Raw genomic sequence first — 21,037 nt, 5'->3', positions numbered from 1 at the left:
CGAAACGCGAGGACGTTGACAGCTCGTAATCGCCATTCAGATTTTAGCGAGCTTTTCGCGACGTGCCATTTCGAATAAAATCTCGCCTCGCCAGTTATTTATTATATACCGTACACTCTGGGTCCGCTTGCGGTACCACTTCGGTGTACCCTCTCTCGAACTCATCGTTCCGCGCGGAAAACGTCAACGTTAAATATGCACGTGTTTGCAGAAAAAGAGAGAGAGAGAGAGAGAGAGGATAGTAAAAGAGTAACGCACGATACATTTAGGAAGTCAAAGCGAGAATTTCGACTGTCTAATCAACATGCGTGTCTACCGAAACATTAACATCCGTTCCATCCATTCGTTTATGTTTCATTCGGTTCATCTCGTAACAGGATGCACTTTAAACGAGACTTTACGAGATTAAAGATTAATTAGAGAAGAATTGATATATGTATTATAAATGAAAAATATATAATATTCATTAAACACGTTCGTTTGTTTAAAACAACATTTTGCTTTGAGTGTACTTAATTCTATATATATATATATATATATATATATATATATATATATTTGTGATTTAATATTAAATATTCATTTAAATTAATTGATAAAACAATTCAACTGAAAGAAAGAACGTGTTAATGATAATGTCACATATGTTTTATCATTATTATTATTATTATTATTTTATATTTTTCACTTTCATATTATAAAGTACTTTTATATATTATTATCATCGATAATATATGTATAGAAGAGTTGATTTTATTCAAATGCGTATCTTCGATGCAGAAGAGACTCTAAAGTCATTTCAGGAGGGGTATAATTTGTTCGAGAATTGCAGGCATTGTCTCTTCTCATTCTGGTGATAGTAACCACCAACAGTAGTAGTACTAGTAGTAGTAGTAGTAGTAGTAGTAGTAGTAGTAGTATCACTAGTACCACTACCAACCAACCAACCACCATAACCAACAACAGCACATACCGCAATAGAACGCGAGGGCCTCTTGGAATAATTTCACCACAGATTTATCCTAGATTCTCAGAGATTCACTCTAATCGTTTATCGCTGCGAACCTTTCGATGGTTACTCGAAAGACTAGTAGCCAGCCAGCCAGCCAGTCAGACTGGTTTACGAGCGTTCCTAGCAGATTTAGTCCATTCGACCTGGCCCGGAAAAGGGTCTCGAGTGGAAACGTTACAGAAGATAGAAACAGAGAGAAAGACCTTCTTCTTCTTCCACGAACTGTGTGTATGTCTGTGTGTCTGTGTGTTATTTTCAGATTCGTGTTGGTGCCCTTAATTTATTACGAGCCGCGCGTGCCGTTTCGCATAAGGTTGTGAATTGCTTTCCTCTTGCGACGATTCTTCGTCTAACGATCGTAGGCTCGAGAAGAAAGAAAAGTGAGGTGAAAGAGCGTCGAGAGAGAAACCCCAGAGAGAGAGAGAGAGAGAGAGAGGGAAAGAAAGAGGAGAAGTACTTCGGAAAATGGGAAAACGTCGTTAACGTGTTTTCTTACCTTCTCGTTGTTTCTTCTCGACTGCCAGGACGAAGAAAATTGAATGCCCGTGAGCTTGCAAGAAAATGGCGAAGCTCGGCCTTTTAACACTTTCTCTCTCCCTCTCTCTCTCTCTCTTTTTCTGTCTTTTTCCCCCTCTCCTATTTTTTTTCTATTTCTTTCTCCTCTTTACAATATATCTTCCGTCAGGTTGGATAATGTTGCTTTTTTTGTGTTTCACAGTGTATAGTCTGAGATACTGGCGATATCGTTCGATTCTTTTCCATTCGACGACACAAACGAAACAACACCGTTGTCTTTTAAGTAACTTTCCTCCTCTCCTTTCTTATATCTGTGTGTTAGTATTTCTCTTTCCGTTTGCTTTCTTTCTATGTGTATATGTGTGTGTGTGTGCTTTCGTATATATATTGCTTTTTACAGTTTCGTTTTTCTTTGAGTTAAGTTTTCTTTTCGTTTCGAAAAATTGTACTTTATTTTTCTTCGAAACGGTCTCCTTCGTAAAATTTTTGCTTTCAGGCACGGAGATCGTACAAACAAAGTCTACGATGAAAAGCACAGTCCAATTTGTGCTTTACGTACGGTCAAACAAAGTGAATCGTTTGTATAACCGGAATTGATCGCTATTCTATTCGTAGTAGAGACATATGTGTGTGTGTGTGTCTGTATATACGTATACACGTGATCCCCGTTTTTTCATATTTACTCGTTTCGTTTTGTTGTATTGGTGAGAGGGATGGACGGAAGCGAAGAGAAGGGAAGAGGGGGAGGGAACAGCAAAAGGTAGAAAAAGAAATGTCGCGTATATCGATATATCAAAAGTAATTCTTTATTTCAAAACTGGAAACAAATAAATGCATTCAAATTTGTAAAGTTGACTATTTCTATAGGATAGATAGACAATGAGAAATAATTGATATCAATTACGTATGCAATATGCGATAGACTATAACAATATATATATATATTAACAATCATAATAATTGGATGCACGTGCATCGATTTATTGGAATTCTTTTTTACGCGACACACAGAAATACGGTTCAGAACGTTGAAAACAATTACCGAGGGTCATACCGAGGTTTTCAACTTTAGAATATGCGAGTTCTTTCAACGATCTTAATCGAATTATCTCATTTTCACCCTTGTTTTTTCTTCTTTTTTATTTTATTATCCCTATAAAAGTATTAAATGTATTTTGTTTTATTGCATAAATCGTTGTTTATTCCATTTAACTGAATTATTTTAAATGCGGCTTTAGAATATTGAAATTAATTTGTAAATACGATGATGAATAAAACAGAAAAGTTTCTCTCTCTCTCTCTCTCTCTTCGGGGAAATAAATAGCGATTTCGCTCGACAAAACATGTGCTATCGTAAGAGAACCGTTAAATAATAGTCAAGCGATGTATTCCCTCGGCGGTTGTATCTTTTAATCCGCTTAAAAATTGACAGCTTTGGTGCTGTTAAAAAGAATGAGGTAGTACTACTACGAGTTTGCATCGAATTATACCCTTTAAAATTATACCACAAAGTTGAAGAGGATCGTTCATTTAGATTGAAAATTCACTCTTAAATGAGATTACTCGAGGGTATACCAGCGTAAATTCCGTTCTTTCTTGCTTATTTCCCTCACTTTCTCCCTCTCTCTTTCTCTTTGTTTTTTCTTTTTCTTTTGTATTATCCTGTTTTAGTCGATAGGTCAAATTTAAATTTGAAAATAAATTTCTCAGCCGATCGAAAAACCGAGAGAGCCCATTATAGCGAAGGTTAAAAAGGCTACTAGGGGGAGAGAGGATTGCTTTTACATTTTAACATGGCTCTTTAAACACAACACGGATATTTCATAATCAGATTGAATATTCTATCTCGCTTAGAAGTTTAGTCAACCAACGGTTATATGTATACATATACATATATATATATATACAGGTAGAAACGTTCGAAATCAATTACGGATGTTGGCTTACTTTAACCGAAACGCTCGTTACTCGAACGGCTGATTCTCTGTACGAGCTGAATGTCTGTTTTGGTGTCGCGTTTAATGCATGTAAATTGTAATCAGCCAACGCGAGGCTATCGTTCAGACCACTGATACGTCGATAATGACTATGAAATGGTCGATACTTGTCGGTACTTCCTAGCTGAGTGCTGTAATTCTGCATGAAAGGGCGTGGAAGAACTGTATAAGGCTACGCGTAATCCACGTAAACGACGTTTCTGAAATTTCATCGAACGAGATCGCTGGATCGATCGTTTGACGCTGTTTTTGTTTTTTTTCCGAATGAATTTTTTTCTAACGATATAGTATAAAATAAAATTGTTATAGAAACAAGGAGAATTAGAAATTGCCGTTAGTCAAACGTTTGTTAATAGACCGAGAGGATTTTTCGTCAACGCCATCCGCGGTGTTTGTTGCAACAGTTTACGCAACTTAAAAAACATTTTGATCGAGCCTAAACGTTCACTTTGCTTTGATCCACGTAGATTGACAACAAAACCCAGTCTACTATGCCCCAACCCACGCGTTTGTTTATCCCCCTATTTCGAAAATAACGTTATTTCGAATGGCAGTAGAGTTTATCGTGTATCAATGTAAAAATAATGGAATAACAAGGATGAAAATTGTGCAACGATTCGCGCGTTACCGTTACCGATGATATAAACCGAACGATTTTATACGTCGAGATGTACATTTTGTTTTATTTTTCCAGCTCGGTTTTTTTTTTTTTAAATTGTTTTCTTTCAACGATCGATGACGATATAACGAACTAATTTTTTATTATTTTCTTTCCTTTTTTGCTTTTTCTGCCAAATATATATATCCCTCTTTATCAGTTTTGATTTGTAACACTTGGCGCGTACAATTAATAATTACCGATATTACTTATCCCCATCGTTTCCATCGAAATGTAGAAAATTCTTCAGTGGTTTTCACTAAGGAGCTTAGATTTATTACGAAATTCTTACGTGCACGAGAGAAACATTCCACGAACCAGCCTCGAGCGTTTCACGTGAATTACGATTCGTCGTGTTGCAACGAACACCGATATTAAGAATCTTTTAAAAAGCACGAACGTATATACACGTATAGACGTATTCTATTTTGTTGACGATACGTGATAGCTCGATCAGGAAAATAATAATACGAGTTCATTCAGTCCTGTTGATATTGCAGTTCATTTATCATCAAATAAACATTTATTCAAACTTTTTATTTTTCTTTTTATTTTATTTTTAAACGCAACTCTCTTTTTTTTTATTTTAATACAAATTTGAGATAAAATATTTGGTACAATTTGCAGATCGTATAATTGTTTAATTTTTCGCCAAAAAAGTAATCTCCGAATGGTATTATTTTCAAACGACTTGTTGGGATTGAATTTTAGGATTAAAAGATATAACAGAGTTAACTTCGTAACATCGATTGTCTTAACAAAGCAGAATTTTCAGGAAACGGTAGAAGTTTAGCGATAGTTAGCTTATTATACGTAGAATGTAGCTAATCGGTATACCGAATTGATCCTTGCATTCAGTACAGGGTAGCATCCCTTTTCTTGCAGAAGCACGAAAGGACCATTTAGCATAGGTTAAGTGCGTTTACTTAGGAGCATCTTAGGTTATTGTAGTAAACATTAGAATATCGTAATACTTAGGTACGCTTTTAGACCATTAAATGTTCGCAGCTAAAGTGAAATTTGGCGAACTGAGCGCAAAATGTGTGTGTGTGTGTGTGTGTAGCGAGAGAGAATCGTTTGATTATTAAATGAAATAGAATTAACCTGTCATTAACCGTTCCGATCGTTGACTCTTAATGACAACGATAATACAATTGATTTTATTAATGGGCAAAAATAATGAAGAGATAAACTTTTCACAAATGGGCATTTAATTGAATCCATTTAAATTCGATAAAATTATGCAGAAATGTGAATGAAGAAGAAAAAAAAAAAAAAACTCGATTCGTCTCTTTCAGTTCGATCAAAACGTTTGAGATCGTTGTCATTCTAATAATCGAATTTCTAATAAATATTTCCAGCCAATTGCACGAGAGCTCTTCCCCCCCCCCTCATCCTCCCACCTTCTCTGCACTTGACTTCATTTCGATGTATAAACGCGCGTCAAATTGTTATTAATAACAATGAAATTTTATGTTAAAAGCAATACCCATAGCGTCGTCGATAACCGCGATAATAATTAATACGCGTTAAAACAATTGGAAACACACGTACGTACGTACAATAAACATTATCATCTACGTGTTTGCTTTATCATTCACCGAGTTGTAGATCCAAGTTGGGAAAACTTGCAATTTCGTTTTGTTCCCGTATCAATCGTTTAGGAATAATAAAGAATAAAAAGAAATAATAATAATAATAATATTAATAATGAAACAAGGGGGATAAAAACAAGAAGTCGTGAAAGCCCTCCTCCTGTACCACCACCACCCATTCTTCGCGGCTAGATAAATCACGGAGAAAATGAATTCGAACGTTTCCTCCTCGCGATGTTCTCTTTTCTCTCTTCCTAGCATCATCGTGTCGATCCATCATAGGATTCGCGACACACGTAACAGCAGCAGCAGCAGCAGCATAGCAATCTACTCTCTCTCAGCGTGTGAAACAAAGTTCGAGGGAAAAGATGAAAGAGAATGTCGATAACATGTAGAGAAAGAGAAAGAGTAATATGTATGTATATATAGGTATACATATATAGGTATACATATATATAGGTATACGTTCAACATGGAATTTTCATTCAGGCTTAGAATACGTTCTTTTTTTCTTTTTGTCGATATTTTCACTTTAATAATCAGTGAGATTTATATATATATATATCCTATTAATCAACGACTATTATCTTACCTGTCTATAAACAACAATTTTCCAACGACTTGTCAATCTTGAAAATTTGTAAACCCCCACCATTCGTTTCAATTAATCAACGATATCGCATTTGTCGCGCAGGTAGAATATTCAAACGGGACGATCACAGGATTCTCTTTTGCCAAAGTTGCCGAGAGAATGAAGAGGAATAGGAAAAGGGGGGGGGTTTCGTTGGGGGAGAATTTGAAGGTGGCAGAGAGGCGGGGAGGGGAGGGGAGGGGGAGTATGGGATTTTAGTTGGTAATTTAACGAGGCAACTGATAGAAAGGGAGAGGAGTTGCCCGCCGATGATGCGTTTGTCTGCGTGGATGCGTTTCTGTCTGGGTGGTTAAAAGGGATACTGCAAGCGTCCCACGGTGTTTTCGACCAATCGCAAGCGAAAGGCAGTCCTAGGTCGGCGTGAAAATTGATTTCTACCTCCTCTCTTTTTATTTCTTTTTTTTTTTTTTTACTTTCTATCAGGGATACTCGCCATTTCGCGTGTAACGCTCCTCCCCCCCTCTCACTCTCTCCCCCCTCTCTCTATTTACTTCTATTTACATATATATATATCTTTCTATCTCTTTCTATCCTCTATCTATCCATCTCGTCAATAAACCTACCATCAGCCGCAGGTGATGAAAACGAGCAAACTCCGAACGCAAACCGTGACCACTTGGTTGCGCGTATTCCGACGAATGCCTACGCATACGACGCGGAATTCGAATCGATTTGTCATAAATCTCTTTTGCCCTGACGTTGTCCGTTGATGATAATTATCCAACGTGTGCAGCTCGACAAAGCGTGGAAAAGAGAAAGAGAGTACGCATACCTATACACACACACACACACATCTATATATATTTGTTGGTGAGGTAAATGTAAAGTGGGTGGGAATGTGGTTAAAAGAGAAAGATGAAACGAGAAATACGAGACGAGTAAAATGCCTTTAGAATTCGTAGCGTAGAACTAGTACCACCTCCTACCTTTGGAGAAAATTAAAGTCACGATATCGAAGGTAATCAATTAATAGAGAGATTAATTGGCCCTCGAGGAATACCCCGATCAACGGGAGGAAAAGAAGTGGGGGTGGGGGTGGGTAATAGAAATCGAATAGGGTTTCGTTAATGGAATCTTAAACATTTCCTTTTCCGATAATGATATCATCTTCCACGTACCTACTTTTTTTTTTTAAATGTACGTACAGATTTTCCTCATACACGTACCTATTTATTCACTTCGTTCTCACATTTTCTTTCTCATTTGATCTTTATTGCGTTTCGTTAGATATCAGGGGGCGGCATACATTATAATGTCGTCGGTTGGAACATATTTTTATAATGTTCGTAGTAACTGCGAAAAAAATGTCTTTCGTCTGATTACGCTTCTCCATTAACCCAATTTTGTTGGGGGGACAGGAAGGCAGGGAGAGGGGTGGGGTGGGCGAAGGGAAATTCATGCGCAATGTTGCGCGCTCGTTTCTCTCGTTAAAGTCGGCATCGCCACGGGCTACGCTCGTCGGGATAGATCCTTTATCCTTGGAACAAAAAAAGAAGTGAAATAGGGGGAAAGAGAGAGAGAGAGAGAGAGAGAAGAGGACGGAGTGGTGGTGGTGGGTGGAAAAAAAAAGGTGATTCGGGGCGATAGCCATTCATTATGTTACCGAATTAACGCTTTTCATGGTAGCAACGAGTTTACGCTAAAAACGGGGCGAGAGAAAGAGAGAGAAAGAGAGAGAAAGAGAGAGAGAGTATTTTCTATCTTTTTCTTTTTCCAACTTTGTCTCTCTCTCTCTCTCTCTCTCTCTTTCGTTACAGATACAACGTTAAAGGATCAATATTTATTTCCGAACGAGCGTGTACGATGTGTGTTTTTACAAAGCGTACGTTCTCCGTATTTTCTTTTCGTTTATCCGACCGCGAGATCCAATAAATTTGAAACGACTGGCAATACCAAAGAGAGAGAGAGGGAGAGAGAGAGGGAAAGAGGGAGAGGAATAGTGAAAATCTACAAACAAGCCGAATCTCTCGATGCCTCTTGAGTTTATAGCTAGGCGGCAAGTAAGTTACCGATTGACGTTAATTGGTTAAATTTGATCAGGTGGAAAAAGCCGGCCGGTACGATGCAACTGCTGCCAATTCCACATCCTCGCTAACTATCGTGTAACAGTTTGTTCTTTTCCCTCTCTCTCTCTCTCTCTTTCTTTCTCTCTTTCTTTCACTTTATTTCTCTCTACATTTCTCTTATACTCACTTATAGAATTCTACCTTTCTCGAAAGCATACTAGAAAACAACCATTCTACCATTTTCTATGTTCGTATTTCGTTCAATACCATTTCGCGTTGATACGCGTTTGCTTTTATTTTTCGAAGTCCTGAAAAGGTGAACCGCGAGAGAGTACCGATGCGTTTCGAATGAAGTCGCGCCCGGATGCACGTTCCACCGAGTCTAGCTAGAGCTTATACAAAGCCTGTCCAAACGGTATCTCTTTATATTCTTTTTTTTATTTTTTTCTATTTTTTTTTTTTATTTTTCCTCTTTCTCTCTCTAAGGCTTTTGTTATAGTTTTATTTTGATGCTTCTATGCGAACAAGAAATCGACGCAGAAAGCTTCAGGGAAGTTCGATCGCGACCTGTCGTGTCTTCTATTGGCTGGGGGGAGGTAAGGGGGCGGGTCGTTGACCCGTAACTTAAGTTTTCTATTAGATTGATCGATGATGAAAAATAATTAAAGGATTAATTTAAAAGTTCGCGAACGTAAGATTTGTTTTGTTTTTTTTTTAAGTATGACGATTAATTGATTCATTTGAACGAGTTCATTTGGAAATTATTTCGATACGATTGCATATTATTCGTTAATAAAAGTAATAAAATTGTTCGAGATAAACGCGAACATGGATTAATGGTGGTGGTATAGTAAGTCATATTTTTAATAGTGTTGTTGGTAGTATATTTTTGTCAACGATAGGGAATCCTCTCTCTCTCTCTCTCTCTCTCATCGGTGTCGCAACAAAGTGGAACTAGCAAAACGTCTAGCAATCTTCCTTAGACGAAATTCCGTCATCTTTCTTCCGACGACGATTCCATTTGCAAGAATTTCAATCGAAGAAAATCGGTTACCTTTATAGTTGGTCCAGATCTTGAAAATTTTTCTTTTATAAGATATTTTGTCGAAAAATCATCGGAACGGATGCGAATTCGTTGGTGGTGGTGGAGTTGCGTCTCGGAGCTGAGGTACGGGGGTGGTTGACAACCGATAGAAATATTTATTCGAGAAATTTCCGTCAGAATAACAGCCTTCGTCGTCGTCTACTGGTATTCTTTCCTCTCTCTCTCACTCTCTCTCTCTCTCTCTCTCACTCTCGTCACTCACTTGCCTTCCTTCGTCCGTTTTCATTGTGAAGTACTAGCTGACTTCGTCGATAAACTTTATGACGGAGGATTTCGTGCTTTCACGTTCTTCCTTTTCCTTTTTTTTTTTTTTTTTTTTTCTTTTAAACGTGTACGTAAGGAAAAAGGAAAACTATGACAGCGATTTATTTCTAACGTAGATATGAATGTGTCTGATAGATTGGAAGAGAAAGAGAGAAAGAGAGAGAAAGAGAGAATAAAGTCTTAAAAAATAATCTATTCTCGTATACCATGGAAAAACATCGTTGAAATAACGCGAAGCGTTCTATCTCTCTCTCTCTCTCTCTCTCTTTCACTCTTTCACTCTATTTTTATTTCTTATCTTTTCTCGTTCGTTCATAAACTCTATAATGATTCGCCGCGAGAGTTTCTAATCCCAGCTTTTATGCATGCAATTTTCTAGTCTCGTTTAGATATTTTCTTTTTTTTTTCATCTTCTTCTTCTTCTTCTTCTTCTTCTTCTTCTTCTTCTTCGTAATATTACGTTTATCTTTGGATAGATGTAACGAAGCTATTTCTCGTTAGTCGATTCATCGATATTAGGAGGCATTTTGAAAGATAACGTTCCAAATTTACGTTAGAAATTTCTTAAAGATAGAAGAAGAATTGTACAAAGCGTATACTTAGAAAAACGTGGAAATATTTTTCGAAACTCTAACTCTAACTTTTCGTCGTCGAGAATTGACGCAACGATAGGTGAACGATAGATTTTAGAAAATATTATTTTCATTCTTTATCACTCTCTTTTTTTTATACCACGAGTTTCGAATCACTTCTAATACGAACACTTTCTCAAACTTATCCTACATTATCCAAAAATTCGTATCTTTTATTCGAAGTCAACAGCACAATTGTATGTTTTTTTTTTTTTTATGGTGCCCATAATTACCGAGACGTAGGAGAAGAGAGGAAAATTAATAATTCAACTTAGCCAAGTTGTTAACGACTTTAGAAAATATCCTTTATTCGTCAAAGAAACAAAAGTAAAAGAAAAGAAAAAGAAAATAAGAAAAATGGTAGAGGAAAAAAAAGGGTAATCGAGGGGTGGGGGGGCTAGAGAGAAAAGAAGAAAGCTTAAATTCTTGACGAGTAATTCGTCGTTATATCGCCGGTACCGTGTCATTAATTATGGCTGTCGTCTCGGCGTGTTAGGGTAGATACTTTCCTAGGAGAGAACAAGGATGACTCGTGTCCTCGGTGATTTGACAGATGTTTTCATTAAATTTATTAGCAGCCTCGATGTTGTCTAACGAGCGTCGCCGTTGCACGGACACGAGCCTAATGTATTCCTTCTTGATTAATTTGTTTCCTTGTGCCTCGAGGAGAACAAAGAAAGAGAGAGAGAGAGAGAGAAAGAAGGAAAGAAAAGGTAGAATGCAGTTTCGTAATAAAATACTTGCTTGTATTATCTCAGTTATAATTGTGAACTCTTAATTAATCATCGGAAAAATCTCGACTCTCGAAGACGTACAATTTCATTATTTTATTATTATTATTATTATTGTTATTGTTATTGTTATGTAGTGACTGGATGCTCGACTGGTGCGGTGTTTCCTATTATCCCAACTCAATTAGCAACGAGAATGCCACTCTAAAATTGCCACTCGCTTAATCTTTTCTTTTTTTATTTTCAATTTGATGTTAATAATTATTCGTATTGTCAGCTACGTTTTTTAACGATCTTATTAATAACTTGTTTGAAGTGTCATCGTAGATATTGGCTAGCTTTCGTAATAAAACGAATATCGTTATCGTTTATATTCGTTGTTTTGTACATGTTTTACGTTGTATTTATTTATTTTCATTCGTTTGATTAACGTTTAATTCAATTTGTTTTATAAATAGACGTAATGTAACACGTAATTGTAGATTGTGACGTGTTGAATTTATCACGTTTATAGTAGATTTAGTTGATTAGAAGTCTATTTGCTAGTTAAAAGCGAATAATAGAATTGAACGGGGAACGGGGTGAACAACGATTTCCGTGGAGATGCATTGTGAACATAAATCGAATGTGGTCTAAGATGACAGGACTATTCTGTTTCTCTCTACGAACGGAAATAACCACGTAACGCGTAGCGTCATACTACTGTTGTACGATTTCCGTATAAATTACTGCGGTAAATTTAACGACATGAACTAAAATAAGAGTTTATTAAGGCAACACGATTAAAAACAATGTATACTTACTCCTATAATTTATGTTAAATCTATTTATCTTATTATTTCTTACGGTTTCTAACAATTATCTTTCATCTTCTCGTAATAATGATTACGGTTCTTTATCGAATTACCATAAAATATTCATTTGAAATATTTTACTTTTTAGATATTTTATTATCTCAGCGATGTAGACGAGAGAGAGAGAGAGAGAGAGAGAGATTGCAATTAGTTTATTTAGTTTAAAACAAGTACAAACCAATCTAGGAAAATGAAGTTTGTTTATAACATATTGTTTTATCTTTTATCATACTTCGACTAGGAGAGAAAATCGAGTACTATATCTTTTAGGTAGTACGGGAAACTACATACTTATTCGAGAACGGGACCGCAAGCTTGCTACACCAGTTCCATCAGTTTCCAGGATAATCTAGTTTTATGTTAGGAAGACAAGATTCGCTTTTCCTTTACCATCTCGAGCTAGCAGTTTCAATACGGCGTTATCGTTAGGTCTTCCAGTAATTTCACCCTATTCCGTGCTTTTCTCCACCTAACCTTCCCCCCCTTCTTCCCCATCCTCCTTTCAAAATGAGTATTACGCTAATGAGAGTTTCCACATTTTATTATTTTCTTTTGATATTGCGGCAAATTAAAGTGTCTGCTTGGTTGCTTGTTTGCTTACTTGCTTGCTTGCTTGCATTTGCTTTCATTTCTTTTCTTCTTTTCTCTTTTCTTTTCTTCTTTGGGGTTCTTCGTTAAAGAAATTATACGCGAAATTACGTTTCTTTGTTTCTTCTTTCACGACTATCTCGTTTTACAAGAGCGTACACGTATCGAAGAAAAAAGTGTATCTCTCTATGTCTCTGTACGCGTGTGTGCACGCGTATTTATAATTAAAATACAAATCCTCTGTTCATTATTACATTATTCCTTCTGAAAGTCATATTAATAATATTCAATAAAAGAATTTTCATAGAGAACAACGTGCCAGTCTCAAGGTGAATTTCGAAGGGGACGGTGCTCCGAACGTATACTCGGTGCTTCTAAATTGCAATACACATTTTTTTTCTATTAATTAATAATTATTTTAATACTCTAATGCACTGTACTTATCTTTCAGATTTTTTTAAACATATATGCATTCGTTTAAATATTATATACTTATTAACGTACTTTTAATATTAAATAACTTCGATCTGATGTTTTATTAGATGAAAATTGTATTCCACCTCTTCGAAGTCATCATTGCGCAAGAACATTAAAATAAATATACATTTATCGAAAGAATTACATACAAATGATAAAAATACTAAAATCAGAACGTTATAATATTAAATTCTATTAATTAGGTGGATTATTCCCTTTATACACATGCGCAACGTTCGAGAGGTCACATAAACAACTTTGAATAAAAGCATTTACGCAGAGGACAATGTTTCATTTCAACGGTGGATTTCGAAGAGGACGGATGCTCCAAACATATACTCGGTGTTTTTCAAGTACGATACACATTTCCTTCGATTAATTAACAATTATTTTAGTTACGTTGGACACTCTAATGTATTTTATTCATATTTTTTATTGTTTTGTTCATACTAATATACATTTCTTTAAACATTCGTATATAATAGTGATTTCTAGTTGAAAATTTTCATCTATTGAAATATCAAATTCAAATTATTTAATATTCACCAAGTATTATTAATAGATATTTAATTTTGTAATTATTCTTATTTTAATAATTTAAATAACAGATAAAACATAGGATGACCAACCAATCGTTAAACATACAAAAATCGGATTTTCTCTTTCCTTTTGTATTTTACCAACGAGTCTTCGAGGAAAACAATCTAATAAGTTTTAACTGATTGTACTTACTTTTTTTTATTATCATTATTGTCGTCTTATTCTAGATAATTTGAAGATTTTCCGTCGTTTATAGAAAAGTGGAATGGTTGTACGTATACGCACAACGAGCTGCATTATTTCGTTTAAACATAAATGTGATTTGTGTTTTTTATTTCGCTTTAACGAATTCATAGCGGTTTATGCGGATACGAGATGAATGCTTATAACGAGGAAATTTTACTTTTCCCCCATTTCTAACTCTTTTTCCTCTCTTTTTTCCTCTACTCTAATATTTCTTTGTTTCTCTTGATATAAAACGTTAATGTAAAAGAAAAGTATATTTGAGAGAGAGAGAAGAACTTTCGAAGAAAGAATAAAATGAAAGAACGGAGTAAAAGAGAATGGAAGAAGAGGAGGGGCGGGGTAGAACATAGTTAGAAACATAGACGTGTGTCGTTTCATGCAATTTCGTTGCATCAAGATTTTCTTTTATACCCGGTGCACTCGAATTCTCAACCACTTGCCCCATAACATTCTCCTCTTGCTTATTCTGCCGTTAGTTTCGACTAACGTTTTATTCTCTATCAAACAACAAAATCTCACCTTTTCTATTTCATCTAAGAATATATAATTGAGAATAAAATTTTCTAATAATCTTTCTACATTCATTAATTGATTTTTTTTTCCAGACAGATATGCATTTTTTAATAATAATAATAATATATATATAATATATTTTATATTTTAATAATAAAATATATATTTAATATATATTTATTATATATATATATTTATTATATAAATAAAAATATATATTAAATATAATATATATATTTAATAATAAATTATATTTTAATAATAATAATAATAATATATATATATAATATTGTCAATATGCTCAGCGTCAAAAATTATTATAACATATTTTATTTTTGTTTAAGATGCCATCATAATGATTTGTTTGAATTTATTAACAATTATTATTAATATTATAATTATAATTATATTTATTTATAGTTATATTTATTTAGTTATATAGTTATATTTATTATAGTTATATTTATAGTTATATAACAATTATAATTATTATTTAATTAATAATTATATTAAATAACAAAAGGTGCATCGATAAGCCGGTTATGCGAATAGGATTTGAAAAGTTGTTAAAAACGTTGCGTCGTTGAACATTGTCAATGACAGTTCAGACAGAAACAATAAAGAAATAATAAAAAAAAAGAAAATGTAAAGAAAGTTTACAGGTGTTCGCGAATAAAAGCATTAACGTGAACCACGTGCACGTAATTTCCTCTCGGATAACTCAGAATTCTTTCGGAATCAATCGAAGAGACATCAAGAAACACGGCTCTTACCATTTGGGAAATGGTGGAAGGACGATAAAGGAAAAGAGTAAAGGAGAATTTCATCGATGGACGGGTCGTTGCTTGTCAACGACGTTTTATCCATTTTTCTTCAAGAAACTGGCACGTAGCCGAGACTTTTTGTTATTTCTTTCTCTCTCTCTCTCTCTCTTTCTTTCTTTTTCTATAACGCGTGGTTTTGTTACGATCTTCTATACGAACAGGTACAACACACACACACACACACACATAATATATACATATACAGAAAAGAAAAAATTCGTGGGTTTTTATTCACAATAAAAATGTAACTGTAGGAGTATTTTCATCTGTACGAAAAGCCAAAGTGACTCGAACTGGGATCTGGCCGCTTACCGTCGAGGGTGGCAAGTTGCTCGTTTGTATCAAAAGGGCTGGGTTGCCCTTATATAGAAAGGATCTCCGATAGTACTCTCCTTCGAGAAAAGTGGAACTGTTGGGGCTTTTCTTAAACGGTGTCGTTATTTCAAATACACGTCTTGCATAAATTAGAAAAGGGTCTCCTTACTCCATCTTCATTCACGATCTATTCGAATATGAGGGAAGAAAATACGACTTCGAATTGATATAGAATCATTTTAAAACCATTATAGTCGAATCGTAAGATCGAGATTGAACGTTGCCATCGCGAGATTTAATAAATCACGTTCGATATTTGATGCCACCAAAGTCGGTACTCCCACGAGGACATTGAATTCCGTTTGAAAATATTCCGACGCGTTTAATCCTCCCTCCCCCCCCCCTACTTCCCACCTACTCTTCCTTCATTTTTTTTTATACGAGATATTAAAGGAACGAATTAGATATTTCTTATCTTCTGTTACGCCTCGTAAATGGTTTTCTCTCTCTCTCTCTCTCTCTTTCTTAAATGTTTTCTTTTTTTCTTAAGGTCTTAATCACGTGAAACGATCGTTTTTCATGTTACGTTGATCGTAATGACGGTGTCCTTAGGTAGGGGGAAACATTTTCTAGGCGATTTAGCACGCCCGTATCAACGGTTATAGCACATTTTGGCAATCACGGTCTATCTTTCTCTCTCTCTCTCTCTCTCTCTCTCTCTCTTTTGTTCATACAACTATCCACCTCATCAGCATTGCCACCAGAGACTCGTTCGAATTTTCGTTTCAATGAAAATCATCGATATTGTTATCGTACCAGGAAGATATGTAATTTCGTAGCATCGCTGATGAAAATGGATTAAATGCACTCGGCGCGCTCGTAAAATTATTCATTCTACTGTTGCAGGTAAATACCCGTTGCCTACTGTATACGTATATTACATACACATATATGTATATGTATATTTATATATAATATATATATATGTATATAGACTTTCAGAAAGGTTTTTAGGTAAATATAATATTTCGTGGTGTGTCGTGCTCGGGATTGCTAAACCATGTCCGAGTTATTAAAGCGTAGTTGAGCGTTACGACAAATTTTTTCGATGGCATGCCATGAGGTGAGAAAACGTACGACTCGCGCATAACTTTAATAAAGTCTGACGTTCTTTCGTATCCTTTTCAAATATAGTTGAGAATATACGGTGATATAATATATCGGTAAAATCAAGATATATATTACTTATGATATATTATATATATATATATGTGTGTATGTATTTGTGCAAGTACGTTCTTTAGAAATTGAATAGTTTCATATATCGATTCTTTGGTAGATTAAAATGGCGTTGAAGATAAAATCAATGGAACGAGTTAGAGACAGAGAAAATTAATCGTAATAGAAATCTTAGAAAAATGCGGTTTAGTTCGAATACAAATCGTATCGATTATTAATAGGAATCAACGTTTAAACGAATAAAGTTAATTAGCATGATAAATTATCGAAAAACCTTGGCTCGGTTCTGCTTTCGTGCGAATGACTTTAATGAATTGTCGTATTACTTCGTAAACGACGAGAAATCGGCATTGAACTAACGCACACTCACGCATCCACGCACGCATCCACGCACGAACGAATAAAGCAATAAACGTTGCTCGATTAAAATTAATAATTAATGTTGTTATCCGTGCACACGTGATATCGTAAAGGGAATACCGATTTACTTTGCGTTTCCCGAACGCCAGAAGCGTCGAAGATTTATCGGATTATCATTCGTTATTATTACGGGTCACGATTGTTTAACTTGAACGAAGCCATCGAAATGGGTAACCGTTGAATTGTTGGTGATGGTGGCGATGGTGGTGGTGGTAGTAGTGCAAGCAACTACGAGAGTACTAGAACATACTGGTATTAATTATATTTTGCAAAATTTTCGATTTTCTCTGCGTCTCCGCGCGTGCCACAAGCACCGGTTTCTCTCTCTCTCTCTCTTTCAGTTATACTCATTTCCCAATGGATAATCGCGGGAGTAAATATTAATTATTATACGCCATTGGTAAAATTCCTATAGTAATGCGTTAGAGCTCGGCAGTTTTTAAACGATAATAAATAACCAACTAGTGTTGCGTTGTGTCGTATCTCTTTTTCTACGACATATTTTGTATTTTTTTTTTATTTGTACAAACAAACGAACGTACGAAAGATGAAAAATTGTTTCAACCGATTTTATTCGGTTCTTTTTTTTTCTTTTTTTTTTTGTCATATACGCGTATTTGTTTAATATTTCGACGAAGAAAATATTGCATTTTACGTGCTAAACCTGTCCGAGTTGAATATAAAAGATTATGGTTTTTGACTATTCGATCGTGTATTCATATCAATTTGATAAATTTAACAGCGTAAAATGTTATACACATTTGCAATTTTGTCTTCTTGTTGATTTCAACCGTACTCATTTGAGCGTGTGCGTATATATATAAATAAAAAAATATACGGAATGTGTTTTCGTGAGAAATCGATCGATCGTTGTCATCTAGGTGGTATTTCGATATTTGAGGATAATGGGATCGAGATGATGATTTATGTTGAATAAAAGCTTGAGTAGGTGGCATGAAGGAGTAGTTTCCATCGGTTCTTTTTGATTCCGGATCGGTTCCTCTTACGCAAGAATGCCTCTATCGTCGTCTTTTCACGATTCCTCGCTTCTAAAACATTTTCCTCGTCCCCGTGAGGATCAAGACGAAAGAGAAAATGGAATCATTCCAAATGAGATTACGACTTGCGCGGGAGCATTTCAAGGATCGTTCTTCCTATCCCATTTCATCTTCTCTCGATGGACACTGATTTTCTAGCTTTACAAGGGATGAGTTACGTGCCTTACCGTTAAGTGCCATTTGTCGAAATACTTTCTCGAAAAAAGATCTTTCCGAACGGAGGGAAAATATTCGACACGTTTCTCGCGAATCTTTCAAGTATTTCGTAATCATTGGGAAACATGGGACAATAATTTTCCATCCTTGCGTTAGATTTTTTCATATTGATTAATGATAATTTCGGAACAATTATAATTAATCGTTTATAAACGTACAAAGTTTTACACCCTTTTCATTATTTTTTTTCTTATATCAAAAAAAAAAAATATTTCTAACAGAAGGGGATTTAAATTCGTTTTCAAAATAAGTGGAACGTCTTAGGATGGTAATAAATCTTGTTTAGATTTATATTTAGGCTCATAAATTTGTCGAGAATCGGGTTATACGTCGGCTTAAGTAAAAACGTACAGTTCCATTTAAAAAAAAAAAATAAAAAAAGAACACGGGTTCACGGATGGAAATGTTGGAGGCACGTAGTACCTACACTTGGAAAAGATTTGTTAGCCATTCCTGTTGAATGTCCTAGTTCGAAATAAAGTAAGTTATATATTTTGAATAAGGAATAATTCATGAGATAATTGTATGTAAAATTTTCTACGGTAGAGGATACTTTTTCTTGTTCTTATTTTTCTTCTTCCTCCACCGTGTCACGTTAGTTTGAGAAACTAGTCGCTAATTGGATCCTTGCGATTATTTCTATTTTCTTTTTTTTTTTTCCACTCTCTTCTCGAAGTATTTAATTTTGTTTTTCTCGTCGTTTGTCTCGTTCTTTCTTAGGATAAAGTTATCGCGCCCAATCGTTTCTTGCGAAACGTGAAAATGTACTACTACCACTACTACTACTAGCTTTTTAAGCGAGGACATTCCGTGGAAGTTTTAGGAACGTCAGACATCGCGAAAAGGGAATAGTCGAGAAGTCGTTGAGACGGTGGAAGGAAAGTGTGTAGTGCAAGGAAAAACGTAGAACTCGGTTGCTCGCATAATTTCCCAGTCCGCAAGTGCATTGCTCGAGCATGGTAAGCAACCTTTCTCGTACCTCTTGTATACCCTACCCTTGTGAAATTCAACGTACATTATCCTCGTGTTCGTGAATACACATGAGAAAATAGAAAGAGAGAGAGAATGGGAGAGAGAGAATGAGAGAGAATATTCGGTAGGTAGACTCCTTCAACGAAGTCGGAAGACAAGGAACAAGCAAGCTATACAAAGATGAAAAACGAAAGAGAGAGAGAGAGAGAGAGAGAGTGAATAAGAGAACCTATACATATAACTGTAGGTGCAGATACGGACTCTAATAAAATTGCTTCTACACCGAGCTTTCTTCAGCTGTAAAGTACCAGCTATAACTACAACCCCACCTCGGCAATCACCCTACTATTTTATTTCACGATGTACAAACACCGATGCTTCGTAGAAAATATAAACCTACCAACACGTTTATGTTATCTACTAAACAACAACACGTATAGGTTATTCACATATATGCACGCACTTATTTTCTTTTTTTTTAGAACGATAAATTAGTTGTTGTTTTTTTATTAATAATAATTTTAATATAATATATATATGTATGTTTATGGAAAAGAATTGGCAATATTGTGCGCGAGTTAGAAAATATTAATAAATTAATTCATTCGGAATAGAGTCGACGGGACTCGAACGTAGTCTTATCAACGTAGTCAAACAAGTTTAATTGATTTAGGCGAATTGCAATATGAATAGGAAGATTACGGAAATCCTTTATGCAATTCAATATAGAGATCTTATAGTTGAATAAACTGTGGAAGCACGAGTTAGATTTTGATAATAAAGTGTTTTCGTTGTGTGTATGCGCGAGAGGAATAATATTAAATATTAATATTTCGAAATGTAATTGGAAAAAAATTATTCTCAATTTTATTTATTTTTCTTTAGATTTATTTTTTCTTCCGGAGAAATTTGTTAAATGTAAGGAAGAAGAAAAAAATCAGAGTGAAGTAGAAATATTGGAAAATATTGGAAAACATTTAGACTCGAGTCTGTCATAAATTTTTTTCCCCATGGCAATGTGACAGTCACGTTTTTCTGTTACTCGTCAAAACCTTTTGTCTTGTCTAACTTGTCAATCAGGGTTTAACTGTCAGATCTTATCGGAGTACACACAGTTGTATCATATTGAAGCCTAACAAAACGTTTTACGATAATTTTATATTTTCTCTTTCCATTTTAAATAAAAAATATAATATTAAATATCCAGGATTTTGTTTAATCATTTTTACGATGACATATTACAGTTATACAGATGACAATCAGTTCGGAATAAAACGAATAGGATTTTCAACTGTATTTAATTGAATTTAATTCGTTATTAGTAGACCCATATACGAGTCATCCATGCAAAAGGGTCCGTTTGTGCATCCAACCGGCCTATATAAGGGTCGTACCATGCAACGATGCAAATATTTATCTGATTTTTGAGTGAACTTCGAATATTGAAAAAAAAAAAGAAAAAAGAAAAAAGAAACATATTGAATTATTCCTTTGTAAATACATTTAATATATATATATTTAATTTTGATTTTAATTAAAATTCTTATACAATTAGTATAAACTCAGAAATTTAATAATCAAATTGGATATAAAAATGCAACGAAGAA

The sequence above is a fragment of the Polistes fuscatus genome, unplaced genomic scaffold, assembly GCF_010416935.1.
Source record: "Polistes fuscatus isolate 324 unplaced genomic scaffold, CU_Pfus_HIC Scaffold4, whole genome shotgun sequence".
In the NCBI taxonomy this organism is placed as follows: domain Eukaryota; kingdom Metazoa; phylum Arthropoda; class Insecta; order Hymenoptera; family Vespidae; genus Polistes; species Polistes fuscatus.
Note: the sequence above shows the minus strand (reverse complement) of the source record.